The 12,610-nt window shown below is 38.2% G+C and overlaps 1 protein-coding gene across 3 annotated transcripts in view; it reads left to right on the top strand.

Annotated features, from left to right (window-relative positions):
• The window catches only part of LOC309875484 (cadherin-12), a 238,381-nt gene that overhangs the window by 131,433 nt on the left and 94,338 nt on the right, over window positions 1–12,610 (top strand). Inside the window, exon 1 of one of the 3 annotated variants that reach the window (XM_082754988.1) lies at window positions 5,642–5,681. The exons of the other annotated variants lie outside the window; for them this stretch is intronic. The gene's annotated coding sequence lies outside the window, so the exon portion shown is untranslated. Of the gene's footprint in view, window positions 1–5,641; window positions 5,682–12,610 lie in introns of those variants that run through there. 3 annotated transcript variants of the gene reach the window in all.

Here is a 12,610-nt window from a genome sequence, read left to right as displayed (position 1 = left end):
CATTTTCATCATTTGACCATTACAGAGTTGCTGAGACCATCTGACAAGATACATGCAGCCACTTTTAAAGTGGCTTATTTTTATCAGTAACTATGGTGTATTTAGACATATCTTAAAATAAGGTAAAGACAAACCTATTCAGTGAAGAATAAGTTTTAAAACACTTACAGAATCAATTCAACTTTGAAAATTTTGAGATACTCTGTAATTCATCTTTATTTCCAGTTATTTCATCCTTTTCATACTTATCTTCACCTATGATTTTCTAATGGAGAGTGGCATAAAAAATTTTGCAAAATCATAGGCAAAAGTGCTTTGCAGTTTTTCCTGGCCAATTGCAGGCAGAGTATTAGAAACCTACTTGAAGGAGTAGCTTCTCATGGGTCTTCAAATTTAATTTTACAGACTCAGCAGGTTTAGACCAAAAACAAACAAACAAACAAAAAAAAAAAGTAGAAATAATGAGCTTTCAGACTCTCAAGTCTTTATTTGATCAAAATTGGAACTCTGAAATCCTTGAAATCCACCTATGCCTGGGGACAAATGTATTATTGTACACAGTTCCAATGTGTATGGCAAAAAGCTTCTAAAGTTTGTAAACATAATGTACATCGAAGCCAGGCACATGATGCTAACTACTGATAATAACAGCTTATTAAACTTTGTATAAATTGGCAGTGGTTTAATATATACTGGTCAGCCAATGTAGTTTTGCTTCACAAAGCATTTTTTGAATGTTTGTTTTAAAGCCATAATCAGGCAATTGCTGCAAAAATAATAATGGTTATTTAAAATGTTACTATCTCTCAGGAGTGCCATCCCAGTGTCTGAGCAAGCAGAAAGAATCACACAAACAAACACCTCTCATCTGTTTTAGGGGCAAGTGTTCTGTCTGTCTTGGCCTAAGCTACTACTAAAGGTTGTTCAAGCCAGGCCAGAGTATATCATGCTAGGTTCAGGTGCAGAAAAGCTCACATCCAGTATTTTGGCAACTCAGCTGTGCAAGATTTGACCTAGAGATACACAGAGGTATGGCAGTACATGAGTGGGAACAGCTAAAGGTGCTGCATTTCCTGATTACAGGGTGCAACACAGTAGTGCCACCTGCCCTATTTGTGCTGTATCTGCTGTTGATCTGCTACCAAGGGGCTGCAGGGGAGTGAGGGAAGCATCGTGTACGTTCTGCCTGGCCACAGTACAAGACAACATGAAGAATGTACATTAAAGGTAGTTTAACCAAAGCTACATGCCCTCTGCCTGAGATAGATTGTCTTGGCATTGTGGCTTTTTGGCTTTACCAACCCAACCATGCTCTCTTTCATCTCAATGCAGCATGATATTAAGCTGCATGGACCTAACAAGTTCATTGTAGATGGCTTAGTTCAGGTAGAGAGATCCTAACAGAAGTGCTTTAAGAAGACTGCATTGCTACTTCTACTACTACCATTGGTGGTGATCATATTTCTGGGGTTTGGGGGTTTGGCCTGTTTAGAGTTTTTACTGACTTTTCATCCTGCTCTGAGATTATTTTGTATCTTCTGCAATTAAGAATTGTGAAAACGTGAAAGGCAGCATTGTTTTCATAAGTGTAATTACAATTAAACTCAAATTTCCCTTTGTCTTTTAAATGAAACCAATGAAATACTTGTATGTATGTGTCACTGATATTAAATGGATGTTAACTCACAAAATCAGAGGAAGAAGATGAGAATATTCACATTCAGCCTCAGTTATGTCTTTATTAATTATCTGTTAGTCCGCCTATTATTTAGTGCTCTGAATCTATTCCTGCTCTTGCTCTCATTCTTATCTTCGTTCCCTATGAACGTGTTATTTATCTGATTAAATGATAATTACTAACTTTAGTGGGGCCACATTTGTGTAACTGTAAATTGGATTTTGCTTAAAGAATTTTAAAAATCAAATGTGCAATAATAAAAGGAAACTGAAGTGGCATATGGATTTTAATATACTGACCTAAAAATTCCAAGGAATGGACAACAAGCTTTCTGGAACAAAAACCTTTCTTAGAACAGGAAGAAAACAGAAAAATGGGGCACAACACATCATATTTGGTAGATTTATTTCTCTAATTACTTTTAATTTGATAAAATCCACATATAGATAACTAGAACTATAGAGAAACTAAAAAATTAAGTCAAGTGCAGGAGTGAAGTACCTTCAAATCTAATATAAAATTGTACTCACACTCCTATAATTATTGTGTTATTTTTAAATGAAACCTTAAAATACATGCATCATATAACCATTCTAATATACTCTTTAAGTTGTACAGTACTTATTTTATTGGTTAGCGAATGCAATGTCCTGGAAGGAAGTGAAGGCCTTCCTGCTTAGTTTCTGGATAAAATTTGAGGATGCTGTATTTTTTAAGCTGTTTTGTAGATGGACAGCTGCTTATACGTCCTTCCAGTTGAATTCCTGGGTTTCCTGGGTTGCCAGTGCAGGTGTCACTCTCTAAAGCACACACAGGCTGAGGGCAGGATGGGTACTGCAGACCAAATGTGTAGCAGGTGCAGGAGGTTGCAGGCCATGACTGTTTGTCACTCCTTGTTATCTGTTGTGCCTCTGAGCAGCTTCTTACTTTTGTGTCCCTGAAGGGGCTCTGTAATAACATTCTAATAGCTACCTATCAGCTATCCCAAAGCCTGGAAGTGAATGGGAGTAATTGGGAATTAGAGCTAGGGACATATTAAAAATGCGGGATGAAAGACTTCCCGACTTCCCAGGAGCTTTTTTTTTTTTTTTTTTTTTTTTTTTCCCCTCTCATAGTAGAAAAAGATGGAAGTGTGTTTCTAAATATACGAAAGTGTGATTTGGTAACCCTTTGTCATATCCAAAGAGTTAGTATGTGCCACGTGTAACATACCACTAGCTTGTCAAAGAGAAAACAGTATTTTTCTCTCCCATGCACCATGCAAAATAAAGCAACTGTGCCAGCAGTTGATCATAGAGATAACTCCATGAGTTTTGGCTTTACCAAACCCTGTGTCCCAAGAAACCACATTAAATTATCTAGAACAAAACATCTGACTTCATGTCCAGTGAAAAAGGGTTGCTTCGGGGGCGGGGGGGGGGGGGGGAGGCAAAAACGTATCAAAAGGAAGATATCTTGAAGGAAGATATCTTGATGTTGCTTGTTTTACTTACATGCAACTAAATTAGCGTGGAATGCACTGTAACAGTGGGCTTTACAGGATTTATGTCAGAGCAAGGACTTGTTTCCTTAGTGCTGCTACCTCTCAGTGCTGCTATTTGTAATTTCTAATCTTGAATAAAAAAATAATTGTGATCATCCCTTTGTGGTTTAAGAAATAACAATACAGTGTGTTAAATACATGTATTTCCTATTTAAGAAGCCAGGGGGGTTGAAATCTCATTATTTCATGCTTCTCTTCTCAAAATAAGGCTCAGTTCTGATTAGAAGTGTTTTTCCAGATAGCATATGGCTTAAAGAGTAATAATGAGAACACACCTGTAATTTTAATTTCTTTCCTTTTGTTAGCTTGCACATAAGGAAGTCTGTCCTAGTGTTATGTAGATTCTTGCTTGCTGTAGCAAAAAGGGATAATTGAATCTGTTCCACAGATTCTCATGCAGGAGGTTATACATTTCTTATTATAAGGGGATGAGAGGACAAAAAAGAGAAATTGGAGAAATTATTTTGTGCTTGTTTCAGTATTTCCTTGTTAGTGATGGGAATACAAATGCTTCTTTTAGTGTCTTATGAGAAAGTGAAAGGGATGAAAAATGAGATCATTAGAATTATGTTTTTCTTATGGCCACACATTGTTGAAGCCAAGTAAGAACATAGTATACAAATACAAAGAAAAAAAACAAGTATACAAATGTGTGTGTGTGTGTTGGGGGGGGGGGGCAAGAGAGAGAGATTAAATAATCATGTAATCAGATATCTACTTATAATACTGTTGAAGTATGTATCCCTTTGTCGTGGTTTAACCCGGCTGGCAGCTAAACACCACGCAGCCGTTCGCTCACCCTCCCCCCTCCCTCTCTGGGATGGGGGAGAGAAATGGAAAGTGAAGCCCGTGAGTTGAGATAAAGACAGTTTAATAAGACAGGAAAATAATAATAATAATAATAATAATAATAATAATAATAATAATAATAATAATAATAATAATAATAATAATAATAATAATAATAATAATAATACAATGATGATAATAGTACTACTACTAATAATATGTACAAACAAGTGATGCACAATGCAATTGCTCACCACCCGCTGACCGATGCCCAGCCTAACCCCGAGCAGTCCGGCCCCCTCCCCCGGCTAGCCACCCCTATACATTGTTTAGCATGACGTCAGATGGTATGGAATACCCCTTTGGCTAGTTCGGGTCACCTGTCCTGGGTCTGTCCCCTCCCAGCTCTTACTGCACCCCCAGCCTGCCTTTTGGCAGGACAGAGCGAAAGGCTGAGATGTCCTTGGCTTGGTGTAAGCACTGCTCTGCAACAATTAAAACATCGGGGTGTTATCAGCACTCTTCTCATCCTAAGCCAAAACACAGCATTCCACCAGCTACTAGGAAGAAAATTAATTCTGTTCTAACTGAAACCAGGACACCCTTTAAGTGAGTCCTGCCCTAAATCATTACTACTTCTGTATGGACTCTTGTATGTGGCATGCTGTCAGAAGAATTCTTTGGTGGTTCATACCACATTCCCTATAAACATCACACATTGGTCATAGCCAATAACAGTCACACAGTTGAAAAAAATAAAAATAAAAAATAGGTAACTTGAATAGCTTTATTTTAGTCTAAAACACAGGATTTTCTTTTTCTTATTTAAGGAACTCTGCAAAGAACTGATTATCAGGACACAAGGGCATTGGTATACATAAAACAAAGGATTTCCCACAGTTATAAAGTTTGTTTCAGTATATTATAAAGGCCACAGTTTCTAGATAACTGCCAAGGTACCTGACATCTTTCATTCTTCCTGTGTTGACAAATGACTTACTTCAAGCATGATCTTGTTTAGCCTTTCTTGCACTGGCACTGTTATTTAATTAAATGCATTTCTTCACTGAAAAGGAAGAATTTCAGCTTGTTAGCCCTTGTTTTACAGTCTATGAGCAGCAACTAACTACATCAAAGGCCCATTTAAGCAAATATTTTATTCTTTGAATGCATATGTACTTCCCTTGATCTCACATATGGAAAAGAACCACAGTCAGTAAGAACAAACATGCTGTAGTCAGCATTCAGATTCTTCCAAATTTTGGATTAATGACATAATATCAGTTTTTCGACACTGTTTTGGCTACTGTCATTTTAGTTTGATTGCAGGAGGCAAGAGTTGTCTTAGAAATATATTAATAGAAACCATTGTAGAAACTAGCTCTGACCTGATTTTAAATAAACAAATAAATAAATAAATAAATCTGCAGATTTGGCCAATTGAAATTACTCCTTGCAAAAATGTGCTTCTGATTGTTACCAGCCCTTCTGATGAGATCTGCCCAGCTGCAGCTGTAGGTGGCTCTTCCTGTCCCCCCTCCAGACACACCCAGAGGAAAAGTCCTTGCCCTCTGGTAGGTCTGTGCTTGGGGAACTAAGTTTTACTCAATTTGTCAATGGATGCAGCCAAATGCTGGCATGTGAAATGTTGCAAAAGCAATTACTGGAGAGGTAAGGATATTAGTACAATTTCTGGTAAGCTCTTGCTCCTTTGTTCTTGTCACACCTTTATTCCTGAAGGTCTAGAATTTTCTTCATCCCTCTAGGAACTAGCGTGACTGATCATTCTTACTAGTTTTGCTTGTTTAAGATTTAACTTTGAAATTATTATCAATCTTTTTCTTACTAAGGAATCACTAGCCTAAAAAACAACTGAGAAACTGTTAATAAGTGCTTTTCTGTTAGTTATATAATTCACCGTATACAATCTTGTCAGTGTAGTTTACATGTGAAATCCTGTTACTATCACTGTAAGTAGTTTTTTTGTTTGTTTGTTTTATACCCTACTTACAAGTATAATGTCCTGCAAAGTGTAAATGTGACAAGATTTAACTTTCTCAGGTCAGTAATACAAAGCATACATATATACTGTATTCATGCCACAAAAATTATTTTTATATACGTACATGCAGTAGTAGGATGTGTAAGTCTGGAAACAAGTTGGACTACATTTGACAGCTGGAAATATATTTAGTTTAAGGAAAGTTCTGTAGAATAACAAATAAACTGAGAACTAGTTGTAAGAAGGTAAAAGTTGAGGTGTTCCGAGAACACAGCAGGAAGAGGAGATGTCTATAAAGATGCAAATGCTGCCAAAACCCATTAGTGTTGTCCTGAGTAAAGTGTGAGAGACTGCAAGTTTAAATGGGAAAGTCATTTTGAGAAAGGAGGCCCTTGGTTTCCTCAGAGGACTATGCTTAAAGGGCTTTCCAGAGCTGTGAAGAAACTGAAACCAGGCATTATATAAAGGTGTTTAGTTTCTTGTCTCAATCTATAAATTGCGTTAAGTAAATACACAAGCAACCAAGCACTATGTAGTTGAACAATGTCACCATCTCCCTCCTGCACAGCCAGTGTGGGAGACAGCTTTGTTACCAAGGCTGTTCATCCTCATTAGCACTCGTTTATGCAGAGAATAATCTGTCCCGTGTATCAGGTGGATAGATTAGTAATATTATGCCTGTGGCTTTTAGCCCTGCATTGGCTTGTAGCCATACAGGAGAGCATCCAGAATTAGCACCAAACTGTTTTATCTGTGTTTTCTCTGTAAGTGCGGTGTTTATGCCTGCATACGTGCCTCATTCTTCAGCACCTCCAACAAAATGCTGTCAGCTAGCTTGGTGTGTTTGGTCTACTGAAACTTCTGGATACTACATAATCTCTCACATTAAGTTATGGTATGAATATAAAAAAGAAAATATGGTTCAAAAATTAGACTCTGGTCTTATGATCACTATTTCAGTCTTAAAGGACGGACAATGAACTGATATGTGCAAAATGATACTTCTCTGAGAATTACAACTAATCTAAAGTGGTCATTTAAAATAAATACATGTAATGTGCATGTGAGGTTTTTTTTTTTATTTAATGGATAGATTCAGCTTGAGCTTTTGTCAAAATTAAGGGTATATGTGTGTGTGTATACATATACATGCCTAGTAATTTTGTAAAAATTACAAATTTGAACAGTGATACAGAGGGAAAAACCTAGAGGACAGGTGTATGGTTTTGCTTTCCTTTTTCCCATTTTTCTTATTTGGCTGCACACAGGTTTTTACATCAGAATGTGTTGATTTTTCCTCAACAAATAAGCGATAGGAAGTTATGCATAAGTGATGGCAGTAGACAACTGTACTACTGAGCTACATGCTGGGTCATCTCTTTACGTCTTTCCTTTCTTGAGAAACATATGCTCTGATAGGTTAAGGTTTTTAAATAAAAGTAAACATAGCATTCATAAATGCATAGGACATAAATAAAATGGTGAAGAAGCAGATATTGGTTACTAAACAAAATCTGTGAATAATAATTTGAAAACTTTCATGAACAAAATTCTGTATGCTGTCAGGAGAATGGCACCATCTGGTGGATCTTCTCTCCGGAAAATTTCTAATAGAAATTGTTACGATTTAGAGGCTGTTTGTCCATTATAAAACTGAATATTTTGTGAGAAGTGCTAACAATTAGGAGGACAAAAATGGTAATGGCGACTGACAATGTAATTGTCTCAATTGTCAGTTGTGGAATCCTATGGTTATTTCTTGCCATGTGAATATTTAAAATTACTCAAAAACTAAAATGCTTATTACATGTTTACTAGTACTATCTGTTCAAAGCAATGAGTAACTAGTACAGAAATAATGTGTTCTGAATACAATAATAGACTTCAGTAGACCAAAATAATATATAGGTTTTTGTTTGGTTGGTTGTGTTTTGTTGTTTTTTTTGGGGGTGGGGGGTGGAATTGGATACATGTGTCCTTAATTATTGCTTCATTATAGACCAAATATTTGATTTGGGGACTTCTGTAGTACTCATTTTTGGCTTTCAAACAGAATGACAGTCTTTGCTAAATGCATTCAGTAGTATACCAGTGATGTGCAAGTCTTGGGTAATCAGTCAATAGCTCTCCTACAAATTACAGAAGTCACAACATACACAGGGGTCTTTGAAGACAGCAGGTTCTGTCATCTTCTGCCCAACTTCTTATCTGCCCTGCTACATGGCATTAATGCAGGTTATCCAGTAACTGGATGAACCGGATATACTACCAGAGCTCATTTGTCTAAACTACATGCACTCCATATGATGCCCTCATCCATGAAAAGAAAAGCTTGGGAACCAGTACTTAATGAAATTTTTCATCCACAGCATCTGCATTATACTGTAGAGGAAAATATTCCAGAGGCCTTTTCCAAAAATTTTGCTTGTCCTATATAAATAAATATGATTCTAAGCAGCGTAGAAAATTAGTATAGTCAAGCTGAATTTTTATTAGCCTGACCGCAGTCAGGAACTGAAGTGTGCTTTGGAGAATTCAGTAAGAAAATACTTAGAATTACTTAAGGACAGTAATTTACAGCTTCAAAATTCAGTCACTGTTGGGAACCCCAATAGTGCCAGGTATGTAATAGAAACATATTGAAACCAACAAAGAAAAATTAATTAGACATTTTTACATAATGGTCAAAGAGTGCACTCCTTCATTCAATGAAACCTTCACAGGCCTACTGAATTTAAAGGAAACCAGATTGTATTCTGCACTATATTAAGCTACCATAACAAAGAAATGAAAGAACCTGTTTTCTCCGCTGTCTTCCTATAAATTTCTCCTAAGCTATCCCCCATTCATGAATTATTATTATTATTTTTCTTTTGATTATAGAAAAGCACACCCATAGAGAAATTCAAATGAATAAATTAAAACTAGACAACGAGAAATGGCCTGACACTGCTTAGATTTCTCATTAAAATTCTATATTTTTTTTAGATAATTGTGACATACACTCATTTTTGCCAGCCTCTTGACATAAAGTTGGCGCTGGGTGTGAAAGGGCCATAGAAAAGCCAACTGGAGCTATCATTTGATATGTAGTGCGTTTCAAGAAAACACAGTCTCTTATTTATCCCGTAATTGATTAAATGGTTGAAGTGTGTCAAAAGAGCTATTTCAAATATCACCATGTTGTGGTTCCGCTTGAGTGGGCAGCCGAGCTCCACCACAGCCACTCTCTCACTCCCCCTCCTCAAAGAGGAATGGGGAGAAAATACGATGAAAAGGGCTCAAAGGTTGAAATAAGGACAAGAAGATCACGCAGTAATTATTGTAACGGGCAAAACAGACTCAGCATAGGGAGATAGTAAGATTTATTGCTTATTACTAACAAGCTAGAGAAGTGAGAAACAAAGGAAAAAAAAAAAAACAAAAGCACCTTCCCCCTCATCTACCCTCCTCCACCTCCTCCCCCTGAGTGGTGCAGAGGAATGGGGGTTATGGTCAGTCTACAGCGCTTCTTCTCTGCTGCTCCTTCTCGGTCACTCTCGTCCCCTGTGCTGTGGGGTCCCACCCACGGGATGCAGTCCTTGATGAACTGATCCGGCGTGGGCTTCCCACAGGCAGCAGCTCTTCCAGAGCTGCTCCAGATATGGGTCCGTACCACGGGGTCCATCCCTCAGGAGCAAACTGCTCCAACCTGGCTCCCCCACGGGCAGCAGCTCCTGCCAGGTCACCTGCTCCTGCGTGGGCTCCTCTCCATGAGCTACAGGTCCGGCCTGGGATCTGCTCCAGCAGGGGTCTTCCACAGGCGGCAGCCTCCATCAGTGCAGGTCCACCTGCTCCACCGTGGTCTCCTCCATGGGCTGCAGCGTGGAACCCTGCTCCACCGTGGTGCTCCATGGGCTGCAGGGGGACATCCTGCTTCACCATGGTCCTCACCACAGGCTGCAGGGGACTTCTGCTCCGGCGCCTGGAGCACCTCTCTCCCTCCTTCTTCACTGACCTTGGCACCTGCAAGGCTGTTCCTCACTCCTCACTCTCCCAGCTGCTGTGTGGCGCAGTGTTTTTTTTCCCTGTCTTAAATATGCTCTCACAGAGGCGCAAAACAACATCGCTTATTGGCTCAGCTCTGGTCAGCAGTGGGGCCCTTACCAAACATGGGGCAGCTTCTCGATCCTTCTCACAGAAACCACCCCCATAGTCCCCTGCTACAAAAACCTTGCCACGTAAACCCACTACACACCACAAAATAAAACGAAGCTGAAAACAAGAGAGTTAGAGTTGAAGGATGACAAATAGATGAGCACTTCATGTCAACATTGCTCTCCAGGAAGGAGTCAGTCTATAATAGAGGATGTGCTTATTTATTTATTTATTTATTACTGTAGGGACAGGTAGGGACAGCAACAGCTGCTTCTGGGACATTTTATCAAGCAGGGCTTGCGTAAGGATTGAGAGTGGAAGTCCCAGAGGGGAAAGAGTCAAGTGGACAGGAGGGATGGTTGCAGAACAGACACAGTAGGCCATAGGGCAGGATAAGCAAACAGGGTGATCAAATGTGGTACCTAAGTATGGAAGATTAGACTGGCTGAATTAGAAAATCACTTTCTGTGGCTCTCCAGTTGGAGTCAATGGGAATGGGAATAGGTCACTGTAACATTTAGGCCTCTGGAAATAGCAAAAGGTACAAACATAGTTCTGCAGCCAAGGAGGAGACCTGCAATCACTCTAGGTAAAGTATCACTGTTCTCATAAGAGGAGAGAATACTTCTAGCAGCTAGATGGGAGACTTGGCACTTTTATTCTTTTGGTTTTGCTCTTAGTAACTGTTCCCATGTCTAGAAGCCTTAATAGGTCTGAGAGGGAAACTGAGAACTTACTGCACTCAGATGGCAGAGGTTTTAGCACCTCTTTCTGCAGCTACTATGTAAACTTGCAAATGCATGTGTTTTATGTCATCTAACGGATTCCAGAGCTGCAAAAACAAAAGAACAGTTAGGATTGTTCAGCTGAACTACAGTAATCTGCACATCCTATGCAGTATTTGGAATTATACCATTTGCTATAAGCCTCCAATAGTTAATAAAATGAAAATGAATGTTGAAAACAATACCTGTCTTCTGCCTGAGGCATGTTACTAATTTTATCACGTTGTTGAATAATTTGGATCTCATTTCAGGGATCAGTTTAGTTGACAAATGTGATTGTGGCTCATGGAAAAGAAATTGATGTTAAAAATATTTAGAATTAGGGTATTCAAAAATAATTTATTAAAGAGGTTACTTTCTGCCTCTTACGCCTGTGATAAACAGGTTGGGGAACATTTCTAAAAACTTTTCACTATTGTCTGAGTCAGTCAGGTTCAACAATTTCATAAAAGTAGCCCTAAGTACCATGTTTTTGAAAGTGCTAAAATCATCAGGCTGGCCTAGTCAGTTAGATGAATGATTCCCGTAAAAAGAACACACTTAAAATTTTCTTAATGCTTTGAATCAAAATAGATTTTTTTTGAGTGGTGCTACTTCACACAGGCATACCACTTTGCAAAAGGAACCAAAATGTATTGGAACGAGATAATTTCTTGTATACATCCATAATGAGATGCATCTGTGACAGGTACCAGGAGTTCTTGAAGAGGAGTATTTGAAGAGTTCCAAAAGAGTTCATTTGGCCATTTTGGATACACAATGCATTGTGTATGTAGTTAATGATTTGAAGAAAATAATGTTTGGTGAATCATCCAAGCAAAGTTTCTCTACCAGAAAGGCTGTGCAAAATTATAACTCAAAGCATCAAGTTTGAAAATTTAAGGCTTAATCCCATGTCTCTGGATAAGCATTAACATAACAAGAAACATCTGGTTTTATCTGGAGTAATAGTTCTAGATGGGTTTGGATTATCTAAACATGTATCTTCACTATCCAATGTAATGAGAGCTCTGTTGTTAATTTTAGGATTAACACCTTTCCCAAATGGGGCTTTACAATGGGAAGTACAGAATATTCTCAATTGTGAAAAAGATAAGGAACATAAATACATTTTGCTAGAAGATCCACACTATTATACTAGTTATGAATATAGTTTTGTTTGCCAGTCTTATCTAAAATAAGGAGTTCTGGGATCTTGGTTTGCTTCTAACACATTAGAAAGAGTGACCCCTATGTGATTGCAGCTTTTAGCATTACCTAGAATAACTCAGAGACTGCTGGCTAACTCATCACCAGATCTGCTGTGATTCTGTTCTGAAGTTTTTCAACCACAACCCACTTAGTCAATAACACAGTATCCCTTGAGCATTCCAGCATTTATTTTTAGATGCAGGATGAATAAAGATTTAATTGATAAATGATCATTGCCTGCATTTTGGGGTGGGTAGGTACATTAACTTTTAGAGTGCTGAGATTGAAATCTTGAGTGCCTGAAGTTAAATCATAAAATTTCAGCACCTACAATTAAGACACACTGATGAAAACAATACTCTCTTTAAAACAGAGCTCTTAGAGTTATAGTCTTTATCAAGCAGAGCAATATGGTTTTTGTTTGTTTGTTTGTTTTTGTGTTTGTTTTTTATGCCCAGTACTTGAAATCCTAATCTCATCCATAT

The sequence above is a fragment of the Aythya marila genome (genome assembly GCF_965140915.1).
Source record: "Aythya marila genome assembly, chromosome: 2".
NCBI lineage: Eukaryota > Metazoa > Chordata > Aves > Anseriformes > Anatidae > Aythya > Aythya marila.
Note: the sequence above shows the minus strand (reverse complement) of the source record. Positions and strands in the feature narration are given on the sequence as shown.